This window comes from Pollicipes pollicipes, unplaced genomic scaffold (assembly GCF_011947565.3).
Source record: "Pollicipes pollicipes isolate AB1234 unplaced genomic scaffold, Ppol_2.1 Scaffold_6052;HRSCAF=7182_pilon_pilon_pilon, whole genome shotgun sequence".
Classification (NCBI taxonomy): Eukaryota; Metazoa; Arthropoda; class Thecostraca; order Pollicipedomorpha; family Pollicipedidae; genus Pollicipes; species Pollicipes pollicipes.
This window is the reverse complement of record NW_023596805.1, coordinates 1157063-1167342: the sequence shown is the minus strand read 5'-3', so window position 1 is coordinate 1167342 and position 10280 is coordinate 1157063. Positions and strand designations below refer to the sequence as shown.

General features: G+C 47.0%; 6 non-coding genes across 6 annotated transcripts; 3 read left to right on the top strand and 3 right to left on the bottom strand.

The window, feature by feature from the left end:
• Positions 1-328: 328 nt before the first annotated feature.
• Positions 329-401, bottom strand: TRNAR-ACG (transfer RNA arginine (anticodon ACG)). Its single transcript has one exon. It is a non-coding gene; the product is annotated as a tRNA-Arg (tRNA).
• A 636-nt stretch (positions 402-1037) lies between these two features.
• TRNAR-ACG (transfer RNA arginine (anticodon ACG)) lies at positions 1038-1110 on the bottom strand. The gene has a single exon. It is a non-coding gene; the product is annotated as a tRNA-Arg (tRNA).
• Positions 1111-3819: 2709 nt separating this feature from the next.
• TRNAR-ACG (transfer RNA arginine (anticodon ACG)) lies at positions 3820-3892 on the bottom strand. The gene has a single exon. It is a non-coding gene; the product is annotated as a tRNA-Arg (tRNA).
• Positions 3893-5112: 1220 nt separating this feature from the next.
• TRNAR-ACG (transfer RNA arginine (anticodon ACG)) lies at positions 5113-5185 on the top strand. Its single transcript has one exon. It is a non-coding gene; the product is annotated as a tRNA-Arg (tRNA).
• A 1786-nt stretch (positions 5186-6971) lies between these two features.
• Positions 6972-7044, top strand: TRNAR-ACG (transfer RNA arginine (anticodon ACG)). Its single transcript has one exon. It is a non-coding gene; the product is annotated as a tRNA-Arg (tRNA).
• Positions 7045-9929: 2885 nt separating this feature from the next.
• TRNAR-ACG (transfer RNA arginine (anticodon ACG)) lies at positions 9930-10002 on the top strand. The gene has a single exon. It is a non-coding gene; the product is annotated as a tRNA-Arg (tRNA).
• The last annotated feature ends 278 nt before the right edge of the window (positions 10003-10280 follow it).

Here is a 10280-nt window from a genome sequence, read left to right as displayed (position 1 = left end):
AGATGCATACTCCTAGCATTGCAATGTGATGATGCCTGCGCTGAGAGTCTGAGCGGGAGCGTAGAGACCGTCAATCGGTGCGGTTCTCTCCGCTGTATGCTTGTCAGGATTTGTTGATACGATTGGTGTGGTCTCTCCACTATACACGCTTCAACGGTAAGCGCGATAAACACAACAAACAGAGAACGCAGGAAAATATAGGTTCATTCTAACGTAAGTACCCTGCATACGGTGTCAATGCGGAAGAGTGTGCCGACCACTGCGTGATGGTATAGACGCAAGTTGGCACAAGGTTGAACCATGCACAGACCAGCCAAGGAGAAAACATCGATCCTGCCAGGATTCGAACCTGGAATCTTCTGATCCGTAGTCAGACGCGTTATCCATTGCGCCACAGGACCGTCTGTCACCTTAAAAGGGCAGGCTTTCTGCCGGGAGGGATTACACGATTAGTTAGGGGGTTGAGGGGTGTGTGTGTGGGGGGGGGGGGGGGTTTCAGGGATCAAACAAGTTTGTCATGATCTTTGATCAAAGTCGGATTCAAAAGGGACAGGAGGCTATGCGCTCTTCCATGATGGTTGAAAGAGCGCTGTGTTTTATTCTTTTTGCTTAATCTTGGTTAAACTGCAGTGGCAGTAATGCCAATTATTGCTGGGCTGCTACTTAGCTGTGCATAATGCATTGTGTTGTATCACCTGATAAAGCTGCTCTCTCTCTGTCCACGATATTTTGTTTTTGGTTATATTGTCCAGTGAGCTTTGCAGCCTCAGGAGAAATGCGCAGTGGCTTTAAACACCTCAATAATCGCACATTTGTATTGGGATTTTTACAAGCCAACCAAAACCGCTGTTTTAATGGCATTGCCCAATACAATAGCTTTGGGTTTTTCCAAAAGCTTTATGGTTCTGCAAGGTAAAAGGTGCCATCTCTAATCGTCACTTTGATTACATTTTTCGCACGAGTCCGATTAATCATATTCCTAATACGCTGATGCCCACATACATCCTTGCAAAAGCTAGCGTGCAGCTAAAAGTACTCGATCCTGCCAGGATTCGAACCTGGAATCTTCTGATCCGTAGTCAGACGCGTTATCCATTGCGCCACAGGACCGACTGTGGGGGTGCGGAGGGTAATGAAAACTGGGGGGGGGGGGGGGCTAGGGGGAACCAGGGATAAGGAATTTTGATGTAATTCTTGATCAAGTTCTGACTCAAAGAGTTTAGATCCTGACTCGCAGGGATCTAGTGTCATTTTCCGTCGTGTTTAACTCCAGGACTGCAGTTTTTGAGAACGCGTGTCAGCGAGACCGTTTTTATTTACTTTTGATGTGGATTTAGCCATTGTTTGCCACTTACCCCGCCCCCAAATCCTGTCCGTAAAAGGTCTTAAAAACTGGGGGATCTATGTTTTATGCACAAAAACACTCCACCGCTTGCATTCAATTTCGAAACTGCACACTGCACACACTGCTTCGAACCGTTTAGGCTTTACGTAATCGGAAATCTTACTCTTTCTTTATTAGTTCCATAAAGGCAGCAAATCGTGGTCTTATTTGCATTCAAAGAAAGATAAAGCTTGCCTGTTCGGACGGCTTGTATGTTAATTCCTGGCAATTAGACAGCACAGTTTTCAATAAATGGGATTCTTGATATCGGAAACTGCATGAACCTGGGATCAGTAGCAGCAAATATATGAACTTTTAGAAAGCGTGGCGCCTGGTTTGGGCTCACTCGCGTTGAAATTGCGCTCATATTTGGCAGGTTAGATACGATATTATTTATCACCTGCTCCCCGCACTTTGTGTTACTGCCTTATCCGTTCCAGGTGCCACTGCAGCTTCACTGTTGCAGCGTGAGACAGGCATTTTCTCAGCTATACGCATGGTGGCTTTTACCTGACTGCCATTGAGCCATTTAAAATGCGCAACGTGTAAATAAGATATGCGTGCATCTTATAAACCAGCGGGTGTATTTTTGTTGCCTACTAAATTTTCGGTGGTAAAATTGGGCGGTTGGTGTGTGGTATAAAAAGATATTAAGATATAAAAAATGGTATGATGGTATAATAAAGATATAAAACAGATATTACATACCGCCTGGAGGACCATAACCAGAAAATTTTTTGAAAAAGCTCTAAAAGCACGCCAAAATACGCATGTTTTCTACTCTACTCAGTGAATATATGCAACTCACACACACACACCACTGCACGGTAGATTTTTAATTCATCTCAGGCCTTAACTAAAACCACTCGATCCTGCCAGGATTCCAACCTGGAATACTCTGTTCCGTAGTCAGACGCGTTATGCGATGCGCGACAGGACTAATTTTTTGGAGAGAGGGGAGGTTTTCCGGAGGAAGAGTAATGCAATGGGGAGGGAAGGCACAAGTGTAATATGATCTTTGATATAAGGGGATCAATTGGACCGGGTGGATCACGTGCTTTCTCAAGACGGCCGAAAGCGCAGAAACGTTCACTAATCACGTGCAGCTTGACCCGGTCCGTTGAGCTTCGTCCATCAAACAGACCCAATCTAAAGGGGTGGTGCTAGATGCACCCCTGCCACATTATCCATGCAAAGAAATCTGTCCAATTACGCTAAATACAAGTAAAAATATTAACCTAATGCACTAGGAAACATTTTTCTTCCCGCTTTTTGCCCCGCTCCCTAAAAGTAAGTGGGTAAATCCTTATTCTTTAACGGCCAACGGGCAGGAGATTTGAAAAGCTGCATGTCATATTGCGCCTTGCTGATAAACACGCCCACCAATCGTACAGACCAGTCAAGTAGTGATGATGTATGGGGTACTCTGACGGAAGGGCAGCACCAAAACTGTTCTGGTGCTTCATGTAAGCAGACTCTGCATTGTGCTTTCACATAAAACCTTCGTAGTGTCGTCCACCATGTCATTTCCATTTGCCCTGAGCTGCAGATGCGGATGGTAGACAGCCTGGTTGTTACGGAAATTGACATTTTACAATCGCGGTCTGTGTCTTCAGGAAAAAGTGTGTCGCAAATAATACTGAAAAACAATGTAGCCCGCGCTGTTCAGCCTTGCCAACCAAATATCTCGGCCCCGAATTCCTAACGTATACCACGTGATTATAGAATAATTCCATCTCTGGCTGCTGGCAACGGCGTTCGCTCGTGATATTCAGTTGTGAAAACATTTGCTTCAGAAAGCGTGACGTTCGGCATTGGTCGGAACACTGGTGTTGAAAACTGACTCATGGCTAGAAAAAAAAAACCAGTAAGAATGGGTTGGTCCGCGGCATCACCGGAAACCATGTAAGCTGGAAGATCCGTATGGATGCGGCGTGACTGTGACAGGTCATTACTCCCTTGTATTACGCACGGGCGGGTCGCGATGATCTGTAAGGTCTTTCCAATGCATGCCCGGTGTGATGACCGGTTTGATCTTCCCACAGTTTGCCTGTAAGGATTGGTTGTGACGGCTGGTGTGGTCTCTCCGCCGTATGCTGCTGCCGTCGCTATTCGCAGGCCGATGATGTTCTTAATCTTCGGGGGTAATATATTGCAGGATGACGTAGGTTCACGGTCTCACATGAGCATGCTGCATGCAATACCCGTACGGTAAAGTATGCTGACCGCTGGGTGTTGGTACAAATACAAGTTGAACGAATTCTGGAGCATGGGCAGAGGGACAAAAACGATGTGGACGTATGAGCAGCGCGATTGAAGTGCACGTGACGAGCGATACAAAAGAATGAGGAACAACGCAATTCGGACTAGTCGATATCTTTGCTGTGTCGACTGGTGCGCCGACGCTCCGCCAGCGGAGGCTACGAGAAAAGACGCGATCCTGCCAGGATTCGAACCTGGAATCTTCTGATCCGTAGTCATACGCGTTATCCATTGCGCCATAGGACCGGCTGATGGGGCGTAAGGGGAATATATTTCGGGGGAGGGGCAATGCAATAGTCGGGGAGGGGGGGGGGGGGTCAGGCAAGCTTGCAAGAGTCAGGCAAGCAAATCATGCTGCACCCTGTTCGCTAATGCACACCCAGGTCGCATAGACCTGGCGGCAGGCGAGCGGTGGGGATAAATAATTTTAACGGAATGGGCAGCACTAGAATCCTTTTCTGGTGTATTACGCCGATACCCACCACTTTGGCCTGCCCAGTAAACTTCCTGCGATATCGTCTTATCGAGGCCATTTGTGATTGGCCAAAGCTGGAGGTACGGATGGTGGTCAGTATGCTTGTTCAAGTGATTAACGGTTTGCAATGCTTCTTCAGTAAGTAAGCACCCCGCAAGCAGCGTCGCGAAACAAAGCAACCAATGCTGCTACAAAACCCGGTGGACGAAATATCTCGGTTGCAAACCCCCATCAATTTATACCGTACATCTTTTAAAGAATTACGCTTTTTGTTGCTAGAGGCTGCATGAGCCTGCGATGAGCGGTTGCAAATATATTGGCTTCAAAAAACGTGACGATCCAGATGAGCCTAAATACTGATGTTGAGAATTGCCTCATAGCTCTGAACGAATAATCTATGACAGAGCTTGATCCAGCACCACATTTTCGGATTGGGTCCATTTGGTTGACCAAGCTGCACGAGCTGGGCCAAGCTGCACATTACGGAGCAAAATTTTCGCCGTCTTCAGCCATCGTGAGAAAACGTATGGCCCACCTGTTCCGCTTGGTTCTCCCTATGGTTAAGGATCATACCATGATTGCCTACCCCTCCCCCATTGCATAACCCTTCCCCAGAAAATTTCCCTTCCAATATACAGACATCTGAGACATAAACAGACATCTGAGGTGAGCAAAACAGGTTTTTCGCTGACTTCCCCACTTTCTTCTTAAAGGCCGCTGGGCTCAGTCCCCCAACGCGACGGAATACGAAGTCACACCTCCACAGGCTGAGCTCCACACTTATGCCAATGCTACCAAGACCAAGCAAAACGAACATAACGCCATGTTTCTGGCCGTGATGGGAAAGCGCAAAACATTCCTGTCCCCTTTCAATCGGACCTTGATCAAAGATTACGTCAAGCTTGCTTGATCCCTGCCCCCCCCCCCCCCCCAAAGCACATCATTGTATTGCCCCTCCCGCCAAAAAACCTATCCTTGTACTGCATCAATCGGTTCTGTGGCGCAATGGATAACGCGTCTGACTACGGATCAGAAGATTCCAGGTTCGGATCCTGGCAGGATCGTAGGTTTTCCCCTTGCGTCCGCTGGCGGTACGTCGGCGCACCAGTCGGCGCAGTGATATATCGGCTAGCCCGAATGGCGTTGTTCTTTAGTCTTTTGTATTGCACGGTAAGTGCATTTCGAGCTGTTCATCTGTTCATATCGCACCGCTACTCTGCTGATGTTTTAACTTCTCTCTATTACCTGTGTTTATGGCAGCAATCAGTGGTCCTTATATTCTGACTCATCGGTATTGTATGCAAGACACTCATGTGCGACTGTGAGCCCAGATTATCCTGTGCTCGTTGTTTTACCCTTTGAAGCTCAAGAGCCTTATCAGCGTGCAAATAACGGTGGAAGAAGCGTACGGTGGAGAGACCATACTAATTGCTACCACCCGCCAGGACAGATATACGGTGGAGAGACCGCACTAATTGCTACCACCCGCGAGGACAGATATACGGTGGAGAAACCACACTAATTGCTACCACCCGCCAGGACAGATATGCGGTGGAGAGACCATGCCGATCAGTATGACCCTGACCCCACCTTGTCTGACCCCTGCCCCCTCCTCCCACACACACCGTTGCATTAACCCTGTGCATAATGTGACTGCTCACTTTGCTTAGCTCTAGAATGTGGAACACCATTGCCTCGGGATTTCTGGTGATGTGGTAAAAAAATGCACGGAAGGTACACCAATCATTCGACTTAATTTTTCAGTTATATCCTGGTACTCGGTGTAAATTAATGGTCCCATTTGTACCGGTCTATGCAATAGGTGGATCCAGCATAAAATTTCTGGATGGGTTTAACTTCGTGGATCTGGAAATATTTTTATTAGGTCATAGAACAAATTGGAGTCCCATTTTTTACGTGGCACTAACATAGCTACATAACGTAACATAACATAACACAACATAACATTGATGACCTCGTCTCTTCCCTCCACTTTTTTAAATGATGTGCTTTCCTACTCGCTGTCCCTTCCCGCTCCATTGTATTTTTCCTGAACAAAAAAGCTCACCCCCAAAAACTACCATTTTTTCTTTAGGGCCATGAATAACGCGTCGGACTGCGAATACAAATATTCCAGGCTAGATTTCTCCCCGTAACTTATACGGAAATCATAACATTTAATGTTGTAGCAAGCTGAAATAGTTTGGAACCAAGTGTGCATCGTCGGAACTTTTTCAATCAATCCAGCGCCTTCGTCGCAAAACATGTGTCCGCAAAATTCTTGGAACTTCAAAGAGCAGGTTTTGGAGGCTAAGCAATGAACAATGGGTAAACAGACATCTGAGGCAAGCAAAACAGGTTTTTTTCGCTGACTTCCCACTTTCTTCTCAAAGGCCGGTGGACTAAAGCCCCAACGCGATGTAATAAGAAGTTCACCTCCACAGGCTAAGCTCCACGCTTATGCCAACGCTACCAGGGCCAAGGAAAACGAACATAACGCCGTGCTCTCGGCCGTTTGGGAGAGCACATAGTATTCCTGCCCTCTTCCAACCGGACTTCGATCAAGGATCACTTCAAGCTTGCCTGATCTCTGCCCCACCACACCATTGCATTGCCCCTCCCCCAAAATACCTGCCCTTTCTGCCCCGTCAGTCGGCTCTGTGGCGCAATGGACCAAGCAAAACGAACATAACGCCGTGCTCTCGGCCGTATTGGGAGAGCACACAGTATTCCTGCCCTCTTCCAACCGGACTTCGATCAAGGATCACGTCAAGCTTGCCTGACCCCTGCCCCACCACACCATTGCATTGCCCCTCCCCAAAAATACCCGCCTCTTCTGCCCCATTAATCGGTCCTGTGGCGCAATGGATAACGCGTCTGACTACGGATCAGAAGATTCCAGGTTCGAATCCTGGCAGGATCGAATGGTTTATTTTTCTGACCGGTTTTAGAAAAATGACCATCCGGACAAAAGCGCACTTAAAGTGAATTAAAGAAAGTGTGACTTACCTGAATATAAATCTAACTATACAATAAACGCTACAAGTAGCCGCTTCTCCCATTGCTGTGCACGACCGTAAGACATGGGAAAAAGTCTTGAAGGATGTTGTCAGTTATTGGTGGCAAGTATGCCTGTTTTGTGGGTGCTTTAGAACTCCCCTTATAAAATGTTTTGTTGTTGTGCCTCCAGGAATCACGTACCAATGCGTAAAACTGCATACTTGGACAGACTGCGCACGTGCACCAAGTGTAACGCCAAAAATTTGAATGCGTAAAAATGATACACCGATTGGTTAACAAAACGTATACGCACATTATTACATGTTCTACATTATACATAGCTCAACAGCAGGCAACTTATGCTCACTAAACTTGTCACTGCTGAAACGGGTTACTTTTCAAAAAGACGTATATGCCTCCTGCAACAGTAGAGACGCAGTAACAAACAGAATGGCCACGGACAGTACCACAAAATTCGGAGAGCAGAGGATGAACAACGCACGATCTCAGAGGTGAACAATGAGCAAAACTGCGCTGTGAGCGAGCCCGGTTAAGCTGTCACGCTTTAATAGCAGTTGAAATGCTTGCTACCAGTGATGCCAGGTGCATGCAGTTTTTAAGAACAAGAAGCCGAACTATTTAAACGATTTACTGTGCTAATTGTTGAGGATTTGGATGCAAGGCGTCCAATTACGTGACTTTCAACTGCAACATTCAAAGATAACGGTGACTTACAGCCTCCGTGGAACTAACATTCAGAAAATGCAATTTCAACTTGTAAAAAGCTTAAGCAGTTCTAAAAGTTTGTGCAGTGTGCAGGGGGAAAGTAAGTGCAAACGACCAGGCGTTTTCGAGCAGAAAACATAGATGCATCAGTTTTGAGGAGCTTTTAGGACAGTTTCGGTGATCTAATCAGCAAACAATGGCTAAAAATACACCAACAGTAATGAAAACGGATTGCTCGTTGAATTTAGCACCCTTCCCAAAGGGTGGGGGAATGGACACTTCAACTCGACTGAATAAGAAGCTGACTGCGCCTTTGCCAGTCAGGCTCAAAATTTGGTGCCAGTTTCACCAAGATAAGAAAAACGAGCAAAATTCTGTGCCTTCTGCTGTCTTGGAAGGGCGCGGAGTCGTCAAAGATTCATTAAATTCGACTTTGATCAAGAACTGCAAGTTTGCCTAACCCCTGCTACCCTTCCCCCTCTTCCCCATTCCCTTTGCAAGGGACGACTCCCTTCCCGTTCTCATAGTGTTAGTGTTCTCATAGTCTCATTGTGTTAGTCTGTGCTTGGTTCAACCTCACTTCAACCTATATTTTGGAGTTTTTTTTGCCGCACTCAGGAGTCAACAGCCGGCCTTATCAGCTGTGCGTGTGCAGAATACTCTTGTGAGAGTGTAAACCCTGACGTTTGCACAACCAGACCAACACGCTTCTATCCTTCGTTCGTTGTAGTAACCACAAGCGTCATCAGTGTGCCAATAACGACGGCAGCAGCGAACGGCGGAGAAGACCCACAGGTTGGCACCACTCGCCAGTACAGTGGAGAGACTACACCGACCTGCATTACAATTCAGAAAGGCGTGTAATGAGAGATCGCAGAGACCGCAGAGACCACACCGATAGTTCACTACGGGCGGAGGCTTAGTACACACAGTGGCATGCATATCGGACAGTCTTAATGGTATTGTTCCTAGAATACGGTGGAGAGACCACACCGACGAGTATAACCCTAACCACAGCTTGGGCTACCCCTGCCCCCTTCCCCCACACATCATTGCATTATCTCTGTGCGTAATGCGATTGCTCACATTATCAAAACGTTCTGTTGCTCAGCTCTAGAATGTGGAAGAGCATTGCCTAGTGATTTCTGGTGACGTGGTGAGAAAATACTTAGAAGGCACTCTCATCACTCGGCCTAAGTTTTCCAGTTATATCCTGGTATTCCGTATAAATAAGTAGCTCCATTTGTAGAAATCTATGCACCAGGTGGATAGAGCACAGCATTTCTGGATGGGCTTAGCTTCGTGGATTTGGTGCCACTTTTATTAAGTCATGCAACAAATAGGAGCCTCATTGTTCCGTGGCACTAACGTAACTCATGACTTTGCCCCATTCTTCACTTCACATTTCATTAATGTTGTCATCAAGCTTCCTAACCGCTGCCCCGTCCCCGCTCCACTGTATTACTCCTGCGCCAGAATAGCTCCCCTCCAAAAATTGGCAGCCGTGTCTGTGGCGCAATGAATAACGCGCCGTACTGCGGGTGAGAAAAAATCCAGGTTTAATTTCTCCCCGAAACTAACACGGAAATCTCGAAATTTAATATTGCTTCAGACTGAGATGTTTCGGAGCCAGGTGTGCATTGTGCAGCGTCAGAGCTTTCTTCGATCGGTCCAGCTCCTTCGTCGCAAAACATGCGTCTGACATATTTTTGGAACTTCAAATATTACGTTTCGGGAGCTAAGCAATGGACAATAAAGAAACAGACGTTTGAGGTGAACAAAACAGGATTTTCGCTGATTTTTCCTCTTTCTTCTCAAAGGTCAGTGGACTCAAGCCCCAACGCAACAGAGGACGAAATCACACCTTCACGGGCTAGGCTCCACGTTCAATGCCAGTCTCACCGAGATTAATAAAACAACACAATCCCATGCTTCCGGCCGTGGTGAGAAGCACATAGTATTCCTGTCCTCTTCCAACCGGAGCTCGATCAAGGATCACGTCAAGCTTGCCTGACCGCTGCCCCACCACACCATTGCATTGCCCCTCCCCCAAAATACCTGCCCCTTGTGCCCCGACCAACCGGTCCTGTGGCGCAATGGATAACGCGTCTGACTACGGATCAGAAGATTCCAGGTTCGAATCCTGGCAGGATCGCAAGTTTTCTCCTCGCGTCCGCTGGCGGTGTGCCTGCGCACCAGTCGGCACAGCGATATATCGGCTAGCTTAAATGGCTTTGTTCTTTATTCTCTTGTATTGCACGCTAAGGGTACTTCGCGCTGTTCATGCGTTCATATCGCACCTTTGCCCTCCTGATATTTTAACTTCTTTCGATTACCGTGTTCGTACCAGCAATCAGTGGTCCGTGTATTCTAACTTATCAGTATTGTATGCAGGACACTTATGTGCGACTGTGAGCCCAGATTATCCTGTGT